Source organism: Brassica napus, chromosome C1 (assembly GCF_020379485.1).
Source record: "Brassica napus cultivar Da-Ae chromosome C1, Da-Ae, whole genome shotgun sequence".
Taxonomy (NCBI): Eukaryota; Viridiplantae; Streptophyta; class Magnoliopsida; order Brassicales; family Brassicaceae; genus Brassica; species Brassica napus.
The window spans coordinates 33160793-33174599 of record NC_063444.1 but is presented as its reverse complement, the minus strand read 5'-3'; positions in this window follow the sequence as shown (position 1 = coordinate 33174599).

Here is a 13807-nt window from a genome sequence, read left to right as displayed (position 1 = left end):
GCAATCGAGAATAAAGTCCTCTTTTTTGAGCAACATTGTCTTCCTCTCCAAAAATTGATCGAAGCATCGCTAATGGAAGAGTCGCCGCTGATGAAGAACGTCTGTCTATTTTAACTGTTCATGAAGATCCGGCGGTTTGACAGCCAACAGTGTTTGCCAACCAAACTCTTTTTGAGGCTGCCAATCGCTTGACATTTTTGCTACTGGTTTTCAGAATCTGGCACCGTTAGGTAATCAAGTTCATCCAACCGTTGTGATTAAGACTCTCATTAATAGCATCTTTCCACTCTTCACACGATTTCGCATTCAATACATCCGCTCATACCTTCTACAGTGTGAATTAGAATCTATAAATATGTGAGTTTTACCTCTTTTTCTTAAGCTTCCTAAAACTTTTGTGAAAGCTTCGGGTCGTCACCGTTAAGTATGGCGTATTGTTAAGTATGGCATATTTTTTGAGCGGGAATAGGGCTTTGCGGCGTAGTGGGTCAAACCCGTCATCATCATTGAGAAGGAATGTGACGGAAGAGAGAGATGGAAAGGCCGGTGATTGCTTCTCTGATGGTCGTAAAGATGCGCTTGGATCACTCCCAAATCTAGTAATAGTCCTCTTTCAATCTTCCTTATAATAGCAATTGAAGTTGATGCTTCGCTTTAATGGTTAAGCAACTGAAGTGTAAGTGTACTCCTTATGATTCTGAGCTTGAGTGGTTTAAAGATTTGGTATTAAGTTTGGAAGTTAGTGGTTCAATGTAGAGCTCAAATCTTGAGTATTGCTTTGTGATCACATGATCTCTAATGTACGATGACCATAAAAACATGATTATTCATTTGTCATTTCCCTACATTGATGGACTTAGTCCTTAACTTTATTTCGCCTTGAATCTTTTCCTTTGTTATGACTAGACCCGATGGTGTTTTTGGGTTTGTTTCATGTTAAAGACAGATCTTACATTGTTTTCCATGATGAAGAGTGGGGAGTTCATGTCCATGATGACAAGTACGTCATGATCTCTCTTTTACCAACTATTTTTTCTTGGTCTGAGAGATGCTATTTGTGGATTGTAAAAGCTCTTAATCGTTTAACGGTTTGCAGGAAAATTTTGGAGATATTAAACCTCTCTGATGGTCTTCCAGAACTATCCTGGAAATACGCTTTTTCCTAAAAGACATTCATTCAATATACTAGGACTCTGTTTGTTTCTCCATCCGGATGAGCCATTTGGATGAAGATGAGAGTTTTGTTTGTTTAGGCACTAAAAGTACAACTCATCCAGATGGATCATCCGAATGACTTTCAGAAATTTAGGCTTAATTTTAAAGTCCATCCAGCTGAACCAATTTGGATCATTTGAATGGAGATGGTTCATTCAAAAAGGTATAATGTCTATTATGCTCTTAATGTAATTCACAAATTACAAACTTAAACATAATATCATTTTGTCACACACGAAAACTGACAAAACCACAAAAAACGCGTTTTCCCGCGAAAACCTAAAAACTAATTTTTCACGTCAAAATCCCAAAACGCATTTTCCCGCCAAAATTGGAAAAACGTGTTTTACGCCAAATTTGCAAAAACGTGTTTTCATGCGAAAATCACAAAAACATGATTTCACGTCAAAACCCCAAAACACATTTTCCGCTAAAACAAAAACATGTTTTCCCGCAAAAATTGCAAAAACGCGTTTTCACGCCAAAACCCTAAAAACGTGTTTTCCCGCAAAAATCGCAAAACGTGTTTTCCTGTCAAAATTGAAAAATATCGTTTTTCCTTCAAAATGAAAAATCTTCTTTTCTCGCCAAAACCGAATTTTTTTGTTTACCTGCCAAAACAAAAAAAACGTGTTGCCCACCAAAACCGAAAATCTCATTTTCCCGCAAAAACTGCAAAATGTGTTTTCCCAACAAAATCGCAAAATCTCATTTTCCGGCCAAAATCGAAAAATTTCGTTTTCCTGCCAAAACTGCAAAAACGCGTTTTCCCGTCAAAATCGCAAAATCTCGTTTTCCGGCCGAAATCGAAAAAATCCGTTTTTCTGCCAAAACCGAAAATCTCGTTTTTCCGCCAAAACCGCAAAATCTTGTTTTCCGGCCAAAATCGAAAAAACCCGTTTTTCCGCCAAAACCGAAAATCTCGTTTTCCCGCCAAAACCGTCGAAACGCTTTTTCCCGCCTAAATCGCAAAATCTCGTTTTCTGGCCAAAATTGAAAGGTGCGTTTTTCCTCTAAAACCAAAAAATCTTGTTTTTCCCCCCAAAACCGCAAAAAAAACTCGTTAATTTTGAAATAATTCTAATGTAAATATATTAGATTAAATAATTAAATATAATATAGTTAAAATTAATATCAAATACATGATTAAATCAATACAAGTGTGTTTTGGTAATTTGTTTACTAAACTCATTTAGATGGAAATGAAAATAAAGAAACAAACATAAGATTCATTTAGATGATTCATCTAGATGAGTTATATGGATGGACAAACAAACAGTCACAAAAATCTGTATGGATTATCTAAATAGATCATACAAATGAATCATCTAGATGGAGATGACAAATGGTGAAACAAACAGCCCCTAGAACCAAAGCAATTTTTTTTGTAAGATGGTCTTCTTATGAGCTCAAATCTCAAAGTGCTTAAGCTTTGATTTAATAGGAAAGTTTTCATAGACTTTGATCCAATGGCTATATGTGAACTAACTAACAAAGAGAGAACATCCTTGAGATAGCTACCACCTCATTACTATCAGAGCAAAAGCTACGCTCAATCCTATTTCAAACAAAATTCGCAAGGTACTTTAATATTTATAATCATGATCATAGTTTTTGTATATGTGTATATTAACTTGAAAGCCGCACTCTTCAGACCAGTGCGTGAGCTGCAGAGACAAAAACACAGCTGGCGGAGAAGGCACATAATGTAAAAGATCCATCAGCCAAACATGTGACTGAGTTGCTGGAAAGTACAACTTGGATTACAACTCAAAGGGTGAAAATCTAAGATTTAATGTTTGGAGAAAAGGCAACGGGCAAAGATGATGACTCAGAAAAAGAGATGTGGGCTGCAAGAAGAGAAGGCCTACCTTGAGTTGCAACTCAAGCGGTTAAAATTCATGATCCAAAACTTAATGTTTTCCTATGGTAAACTCCTATAAGATTCTAACGAACACGTGTGTATAAATAATTAAATAGTAATGATAGTTTCATGAAAATGTTATTTTTTCATCACGGAAATCATTAATTTTTCAAAGGTGGTATAACAAAAAAAAAATTCAATTCATGAAACAAATATATAACCAAGAGAGAAAATAAACTCACTCTACTTACTTACTCCAATCGACAGTAGTTTTACAAAAATTTATGTTAGTTATTGGTATAGTCAAAACTAAAATAAACATTGAGAGAAAGTAAATAATTATATTAAAAATAATATTATAGTATATACAATTTTAAAAATGAATAGTAAAACAAATAGTTAAGAGTAAGTTAAACGTCTAAAATAAATTTGTATTATTAGTTTATTTACTCGTCCGTCCGTAGGGCGGGTTTATCCTCGTATTAAATAGTTTCTATAATTATCATTGCTTGAATGAAATATGAGAAATTATATAAACTTCCCAAGCAAGCTAAATATCATGTAATTATAAAATTAAATACATTTCTATATGACTGTTTATAATACCACAATTAAATATATTAGAGTATATGCCTATATATTAATTGAGAATCATTTAAAAAGTTGTAACCTTAAGTTTGTACTAATTAAAAAAGTAATCATGCTTAGGTGTCACTTAAGTAAAATGTCAATTGAGCTTACGTGTCAACTTAAGAATCAATTGAAAAAATGTTGGTCCAAATCTAATTACTAGGGAACATTATATTAACCTAAAATATAAGAAGTGTGTAATCTTTTCTTAAATAAGAGTTATGGAATTACCTAATATGATTAACATATATACGGCAATTAATGATTATGAATAATAAAGATTTGATAACAATTTTTGCATCCTTCTTCATTTTTGTCTAATTTTATATTATTAAAAAAAATTAAACAATCACAACAATCATATAATAAAAAATATATTTTTTCTTATATGTCATATTTTGAATATTTTAAAATGACTTTAAATTACAAAAATGAGGAAACCTTTTACGTAATATTTTTTTTTTAAACGACTTTAAAATACATAAATGAGGAAAATGTTATATTTTTCTTATATGTTAGATTTTTTATTATATGTTATATTTTGAATTTTTTAAAACGACTTTAAATTAAAAAATGTAAGTTTTCCTTAAGTATACGACTAAAAACATTAAAATGACATATATTAATTCGATGGTTGATCTGAAACATTTCAAAAAATATGGAAGATAAATGTCAAAATAATTCAACTATGAAAACAATATTGTTCACTTTTTTCAAGAATGTGTTCGATGGAAAAAATAAGGTTTTTGTGTCATAATTTGTTTAATGTCCAATCCGATCAACCCATGATATATTAATTATAGTTTTTTCCACAATTTTTAATAAAAATTGATCTGATCCATCGGAAAGAAATTATATAATAACAACAAAAAATATTGTATATGTATAAATAAAATGATCAAATATATAAAAAGAATTATCGATAATATATACAAATAAACTTACCATGCGCAAGACGCAAGTCTTATCCTAGTATATTGCTAGTAACCAAGGAAAGTTAACTATGAATATTGCCAATTACTTATAACTTATATACACGTTCAACATACAATACACGGTCGAATACAATGCAAATAATTTGACTTTGGTTTAGACTAAACTGTTTTGATTTTGGTTTATGGTTTAGACTATATAGTTAATCTAATAAAATAAAATCCCTAAATACACGTAGATAATATAATAAAAACTATAAATGAAAAGATATAAAAACACGAAAAAATTATATAGTTTTATATAAATGTTGTCTAGAAGATAAATTATTGTTTGTAACGTGTACAATGAATACAAATAAGTATTCATATTTTTCCAAATGATTACACACTTCTTATATTTTAGGTTAATATAATGTTCCCTAGTAATTAAACTTTTACGTGGCCTAAAGCCTGTCAGAAAATATGGTATTATAATATAACTTTTATCTAAAATTATTAAAAACAATGGTAGTAGTAATACTCGAACCCCAAATATAGAAGTTGTACTTCATTTGTTTAACCATTTCACCTACAAACAACTTCATAAATTGTGGCCTATAATTTACTTTATATTATGTGGTCTAAAGCTAATGTTTCATGTGCCTTAGTAGAGGGACGGGTCTGCACAACCTGATCCTTCTTATTATAAACTTTTCAATAAGTTATATAACTTGTAGATAATAAGTAATATAATGCAAAAGTAAATAGATAGTTATGATTATATAAATGAATAAAAAGTCAATATTGTTAACATAAAACGGTAAACTGTTCTTACATAACAAATGGTCGCGACAATATGGATTTAATTTTGTAAGATTTAGTTATGTGTATTATATTTGGTCTAAATGTTACTATGAATTATTATTAATAGTTTTCAAAAGAATTATAAACTCGCACATTGTAGTTAAGGGAATTACAAATGCTTAAGGAATTTGGACCGACTCAAATTTGTTGTGATTGATTGTAATTTATTTTTAATTTATTTTTATTTGATGTGTTATGTGTGACACGTCAGCTTGTTTGTGTGAGAATAATTGTGGTTCTAACAGGTCAACTATTTTTTTTCTGTGAGAATCATCATGGTGACAATAGTTCTCAAATAATATATAAGAGATTATATTTTTCTTCTGACTTATTTACTCTTATTTTACTCTAATTTATGACCAATTATAGTCTCTTTATTTTAATTATCACATTTTTCCTCTCAATTTCTCCACTTTTGTTTACGTTCAATTACTCTAATAATTACCGATCACACCTCTTATCTTTTATTTCTGAGAACTAACATGAAATGACAACAAAATAAAAATATACGATATATGAATAAACCATTACCACTATGCAAGATTTGATGTCATTATATGACTGTGACTAAAAACCTAAGAAAAAAAATAGAAAAACAGATTCATAAATTCACTCTACCAAAAGCCGCTACCACCAACTCAGGAGAGCAAGATTGAAGTGATGCTCGATAAGGTTTTTGAGGGACAGCAGAATATGACGGTGGACTTCAATGACAAGATTGACTCTGTTTACACCAACCTGAACACAAAGTTTGAGACTTTGAGCACTCATGTGAAGAAGCTAGAGATGCAGGTTGTTCAGACAAGAGAAGCTGTTAAGAAGCAAGAAGCCTTAACAAGAGGGGTAGGAGATGATGTGATGAAGCACCACGTGAATGCCATCATAGATGATGATTTCTGGTAAGTGGTGAAGCAGGAGAAGCTTCAATAAGGAGATTTCGAAGTGGAAAGCTCGATGAGCTTCAGCGGATCGCATTGGTGTCGATCGACGCCAGACTTCGGACATCGATCGATGGACTTCAATCAAAATCGATCGACGGTCCCTCCAGAGCATCGATCGACGACACCTACGGAGTCGACCGCATCTTGCAATGTCGTGAGGATTATGACTCACGAGGAGTTCGCAGCAAGACATCCACATCCGCCCAGCCCTGTTTATGTCAACATCGATCGGCAAACTGGTCCTGCCATCGATCGACAGAGAGAGACCGCCATCGATCGCCAACCTCCAGCGCCCATCGATCGACGCGCACCTCTCACATACTGAGTACAGATGCCAAAGATAGACATCGCCCGTCTAAATGCACTCAGGCCACAACCCAATCCTTCAGTTAACCCTCCAGAGACCACCAGCACACATTTAGATGATGCAGTAGAGCCTATGGAAGTTGATAAGGCTCCTATGGGGAGAACCTTGCGGAAGAGAAAAGGAAAGGTTGCTAAGCATCTGAAAAGGGAAGCTAATGAGAAGGAGATGGAAAGTTTCCAAAAGATAGTCTTCATGATTCCATTAGAAAAATCATTCGAGGAAGCCTATTTTACCCACAGATTGTGGATGTTTTTCAGAGAGACCAGAGAAACTGAAGAGGACATTAGGAGAATGTTCTATGAGGTCAGAGAAAAGATGATGAATAGGATTACACTGAAGAAGAAGAGTGATCCTGAGAAGTTTGCAGTACCATGCACGGTGAAGGGTATTGAGTTCCCACATACATTGTGCGACACTGGAGCATCAGTCAGCATCCCACCTAGGGTTATGGCATACCATCTGGGTCTGAAGGTGGAGCCTTCCAAGGAGTCATTCACGTTTGTGGATTGTTCTCAGAGAATCTAAGGAGGAATTGTAAGAGACCTAGAGGTGCAGATTGGTAATGCCCTAGTTCCAGTGGATTTCCATGTCTTGGATATCAAGCTGAACTGGAACTCTTCTCTGTTGCTTGGGAGAGCCTTTTTGTCAACAGTAAGAGCAGTGTGCAACATACAACCCAACCAGTTGTGCATGACACTCATAGACCCCCATGTTTACTACAATCTTATTCCAGTTATGAAGCCACAGGCGTCCTCCACAAAAATTGGTAATCCAGGACTCATCGCAGCATGTCACTGTGGAGCTGAGTATGAGACAGATTATTCGGCGTTGATCGAAACTCATACCGCCACATCGATTGACAGTGCCAACAAGAAATTGATCGATATTCCCGAAGAAGAATCGGTCGGCAGTAATCCAGGAAATTGGGAAAACGACTACTATAATCCCACCATGGCGGCACACACCAGAGACAACATGCGTATAGAGGAGCATGACGAATATTATGAGGAGGAACAAGTTATAGAGTATAGAGCCATTCTTGATGAGGAAGATGGACTTCTCCACCATTCCTCTTGGAAAAGGAATGCGCCATCAATCGACAGAACAGTCTCAACATCGATCAACACTCATCCTCATCAGACAAGCCGACAACGAACATCGACCGACATTGCCTACTACCCATCGATCGACACTAGAGTCGACCGTGCACGAGAAGGATATTACTCGACTGGCAGTTGGGCAAATGATCACCATCACGAACGCTATGCAGTAGAAACTACAATTCATGAGCCAGGAGCAGACAATCTCTTCATGCAACAACACAACAGTCCAGCGCATCAGCAAAAGGCTTACAAACGAGTTCTATGACACATCTGGTGAAATAGATGATCATTTCAAACAGAAGTCTCGACAGCATACACAACCGTCGATCGGCATCAACCCTCCATCATCGATCGATATACGTCAAAAATTTGGAAAAAGAGCCTATGACCGTGATGGCACTAGGAGATTCCACTGGAAGGAGAAAGATGAGTATGGAGTCTACAAAGATGAGCAAGGACATGCCAGAGATGTAGATGGACACATCATCAGAGTATCCAAGGATGACATCAGAAGTATTCTGGAGAGAACTTCAAGAGATGAGCACAACTACCTATGTCTTCCAGAGCATGCTAGGTTATTCACACAGACCAAGTTGGTACCAGAGATCTACACCAAGGATGAGATGAACGAGATGTTCCATGGAGTCTGTGGAGCCCAAAAAAAGAATGAGGGCGACTTCCAGATGAAGCTTGATGGTGTCTACTACCCACTGAATGATAACATCAGTTGGCTGACTACATTCATGGAGGAGATGAGACAAGACATAGCAAGGATACAAACACAACGTGCAGCCGAAGCGACCGCACCACCGTCGATCGACAGACATCACTCAACATCAATCGACGACGACCTCACACACTCGAATCCGATGAAGCCTCAACCAGATTCCTACAACAGAGCAGAGATTGATCAGTTGGTAGAAGGGATCTACAGAACTCTGGAAACTACAGAAGAGAGGCTTGATAGGAGATGTGATGACATATATTTCCCAATGGACCTTACAATGAGTTCTTTGACTTCTTAGATAGAAGCAATACAGAGGGAGATAATAGATATTCTGAGATACATTTCTCGTCGACTAGAAGCATCAGCATCGATTGACAGACGCAACAACAAATCGACCGACAGTCACAGACGAACATCGGTCGACAAAGCTACAAACCGATGCAGGCTAGTACAAAAGATGAAATCATACATGTTTGATCCACACAACCATGGAGAGGAGATCTCAGACGACGCATACACCACACTTATGAGACATCAGTTCAACGTTGAGAGTCTTGGAGACGGATTGCAGAAGATGGAGAACACAACTGCATCAATGAAGAACAAATGGCGCATAGGAGATGAAGCAATACGAGACTTCACTGGTACATGGTTCAATAAGCGCAAAGAAGAGATGGACACTTGTTTCCCAGCAAGTTCCAGCTTTCAGCATTACTAACCAAATCACCTCCAAAGTCAAGCTAAATGACTATAACAAAGCGCTGAGTGGGAAGCAACCCACTATTAGGTAATATTTAATTGGTCTTATTAGTTTAGTATTTATGTTGGGTTTTAGTTATTGCAGGTCATAAAAGAAAAACAAAATAAAAAAGATCCGAGTACACGATTGCGATGAGTATCGACCGACGAAACACTGCCAACATCGATAGACAGAACATCACATGCCACGGCCGATTGCAACACCTTTAGATCGATCGACATCTAATTCGGTCTGGTATATCATTCTTACTTGTTACATTGAGTCGTTATGCTTTAGATTATTCACATAACTCTGACTGAATTTACACTGGGGACAGTGTAGTTTAAGTCTGGGGGGATGTTTACTGTTATTAATTTATTCAAGAGTCTTATTAAAAAAATTTCAAAAAGATTTTTTATTGAGTCAAGAAGGAGATGATGAACTTGTTTAATTTTTGCTTATTATCTAACCACACCATTTTAGATTTACTAGTTGCAGATAGCACTAAAGATACCAAAGTGGATTAACCTGTCAACTATGTTACACTTGCTGAGAATGTTTGAAGGAACCAAAGCTGATCTCCAACCTAATTGAGCTCAATTCTGCTTGTATTGGGGCTTGGTATACATGGGATCGGATTCTTCAAACAAGTATGGAAGGTAAAGCCTTGTGTAGATTTATCACCATGTCTCTCTCTATTTTCGAAATATAGAGATATAATTATAGATATAGCTTAAAATATATATATATATATAATAAAGTTAGAAATAGAAAAAAATTAGGAGGTTCGAACAAGAATTTGTGGTTACAACCATTAAGGTTTGCTTCATAAGAATTCTATAGGTAAAGGATTAAAACATGACTTGGTGGCTAAAACCATTAAGACTTGATCCACAAATAATCCTAGGATATAGGTCAAAAAGAAGTAAACAGGATTTGGTGGTTAAAACCATTAAAGCTTGATTCATGGAAGCCTGTCCAACCCTGGTCAATAATCTCGCAATAGAGCAGATTTTGACTAGGGGAGAAATTAGTAGAGAGAGAGGATATGAACTATTGTTTACCTGCAAGTCCAGATACTTGTTTGAACATCTTTGCATCTTGTGATTGATACCCCCAAGGTAAAGCCTACACTTTTAATTTATGCAAGAATGGAGGTTGGTAGAGGGGATTGTCAGACATGATTTGCTAAGTTGTTGACTAGATGAACTTGGTTGGTAGACTAGGATATGGTATAGTGTGCTTCTGAGATTAGGACTTTCTAAGGTGTTGATTCTAAGTTTTAAAATTTTTGAGTCTCTACTGTTTTCAAACTCTTTTATAGAGACTGCATGTGTGTTTTGCTTGAGGACGAGCAAAACGGTAAGTCTGGGGGAGTTGATAGACCATGGATTTGACCCACTTTTGCCCATGGTTTATAAGTGTTTTAATTACTATTTATTATAATATAGAGTTTATTTATTATATAGGATCAGGAGTGATTTGGAAGAAAGTGATGATTTTGGAGCATTTTGGAGATATTTGGAGTAAGCACCTGAGATGACCATCGAGCACGACCATCAGTCGACATTGAAGATGAATAATCGATCGATGTTCACATCTTGACATCGATCCACAGCGAAGCGCGCAGAAAGCCCGTTTGGTCTCAGCCGACTTAGAGCCCAAGTCTTCACCAATTTACAAGATTACCCCTAACAAGTTTTAACCTAATTATATAAGTTTTGCCAACATGTTAGAGGTAAAATGTGCTTTCTTGTTTTACTATTTTCACAGCTAAAGGTTTTCTAGGATTTTTAGTAGATTGTAGAGAAGATCCAAAGAGATTTGCGATTGAAACTCCATTGATATCTATCTATTTATCTATGCAGTTTTTATACCTTATTGCTGTTATGAATTGCTTAGCCATGTCTGAGTAGCTCTCTTTGTTAGATTTAGAGTTTAAATAGGTTATGAGAGATTAGCCCCAACTATAGATTTCTAAGTTTTGATATTCATCTTTAGGATTTTCATTGATGCATGATTCTAGATTAGATATCTAGAACTTGCCCTAGGAGTTGTTGACATAAGCGATAGCTTGCATCTCACCCTAAATCCATCCTAACTGAGCTAAGATTGCTAGAGTAAGGCGAGAGCTGATCTAGGAAGCTTAGTGAGTACATTCAACCCGCGCATTAATGCTTGACCAAAAGCGTCGATCGATATTCCAATAGAATAATCGGTCGAGGTTTCAACAAGTGTATCTATCGATATTCCTATAGAATAATCGATCGACACTGGTCAATAGACAAACCTAGAAAGCGAGAGCCTAATGGTTTGTTATTAAGTGTTGAGCTCTATAATATCATGCATACAACTTATTAGGCATCTGTAGGATTATAATCTTGATTACCTGAATAAAAACCCTAATTCTAGCTACTTTCATCTAAGTACCAAAACCCCAATCAATCAATCGAGCAATTAACTTTCTCACAAACCTATCTTTTACATTTAATCACAATCAACCTAGCTTAATCAACTTAATTAGATTTATTAGGTTCCCTAGTTCCCTGAGAATTCGATCCCTAAGTACTACAACTGAACCTCTTATTTGAGAGAGTAATTCACTCCTTAGGGTAATTTGAGTGAGATCAAAAGCACATTAGTTTCTGCATGATTTGAAGAAGTTGCAACCAGAGTTTGTTTCTGGGACCGCCAAGAGATCGCGGTTCTACCAATCGTAAAAACATAGCCGGTTTGCGATCGAGCCTTATGAGGATCTGATAAGTATCCAGCATCTGCAAAACCAACCATACCAAACTCGGGTTTTCTAAAATAAATTAACCCTAAATCAACTGTACCTTGGAGGTAACGGAATGCAGGCTTCATTCTGTCCCAGTGCTTGCAAGTAGGAGCAGAACTATATCTTGCTAGTAGGTTAGTAGCAAAAGCAATATCAGGTCTGGTACAGTTTACAAGATATAACAGCCCACCGATAGCACTAATATAAGGTACTTCAGGACCTAATATCTTCTCGTTATTAGTGTGTGAAAAGATGATTGCCTACCATGAGATCGTTTCTTCTTCTATTTGATTAGTTGGTCAGCTGCTTCATCCCCGTTTGTAGTTGGATCACCATCTCCGTGAGCTGTTCATTGGTGAGGCTGGTTGGATTAGAACGTGTGAAGTAGGAACTTATACGCTTTTGCTTCCTGACAGATGTCTTTTTGTTCTTGGCCGGTTTAGGTTTGAGTGATTGTTTAATACTAACATACTCCTTATTCCCAACTCGTTTACCCCGAGCTTTGGGCGCCACATTGAAAGGCTCCGATGTAACTCCACCTGGCCACATTGCTTTGTTGAAAGAGTGTTGGTCATCTATCAACTGTTCCAAGTAAATGACACAGTCTTCTTTGGGATCATTTGGCCACACTCCCTAGCTTGGCTGTGATTGGTTTTCGATGGGAATAATCGGTGTAACTTGAAGCTGCAAGCAAAAAATATTTAAATAAAGAAGTGTTTTGTATAGGAAACTGTTAAGATTTAAGAGAAACTATTGACTTACATCGGGGGAAATTCCATGCGGAAGATGTCTTTGGAATAGATGGAGGGATGTTGTGGTAGATGACGATCTTCCAGGTCCATAAGTGTCAGTTGGAGCCGGGATATAAGAGAGCAGCTGTGGTATGACACGAAATGCCACCAATTGTAGTGATAGTGGGAATCTTTGAAGTCTGAAACTGTCCTTCTTGAGCTTACGGATTAGTGTAGCGAAAAGGTCTGAAAAGGGGTTACGAAAAACATATGAAAATGGAGATAGGCGAAGGAATAAGAAAAGTTAGAGAAGAAGGAGGCGAGCGAGAAGGAGTAAGGATTGATGGTTTCTTCGATTTGATGAAGAAGAAGGAGAGTGAATTGCGATTTGATGAAGAAAAAGGAAAAAAAATCACGATTTTAGGGTTTGTGCAACTGAGAGAAGCATAATAAGAATAAATAAAAGCCAAAGTACAAAAATTTAATAACTATTTAATAAAACTATATATATTTTTTAAAAATTTTGAAATTAAAAAAAAAATAGATTTTTGAGTTATTTAATAAAGAGACTTTTGGACTTAGTTAGAATACTCAGTTAGTTCTTTCTAGTTAGTGTTAGTCTTAGATAAAGTTGAGGGTATATAGGACATTGCACATAGAGATAGTGTGCCTCTGGAACAAATATCCCAATGTATAATTCCAAAGTCATAATGTCTGGTAGAGAGTAAAAAATTCAATTTATTTCCCTATAACAAAATACCAAACCCATACTACTGCCACTATTGAAACCAATGTTTTTAAACCCGACCCGAACACTAAACCGGATGATTTACCGGGTCGCTGGGTCACTGGGTCGACCGCGGTTGAACCGCGGGGTAATAAATGAATTAATTTTATTATATAATAATATATCAGCTATGTAAATAAAAATATATA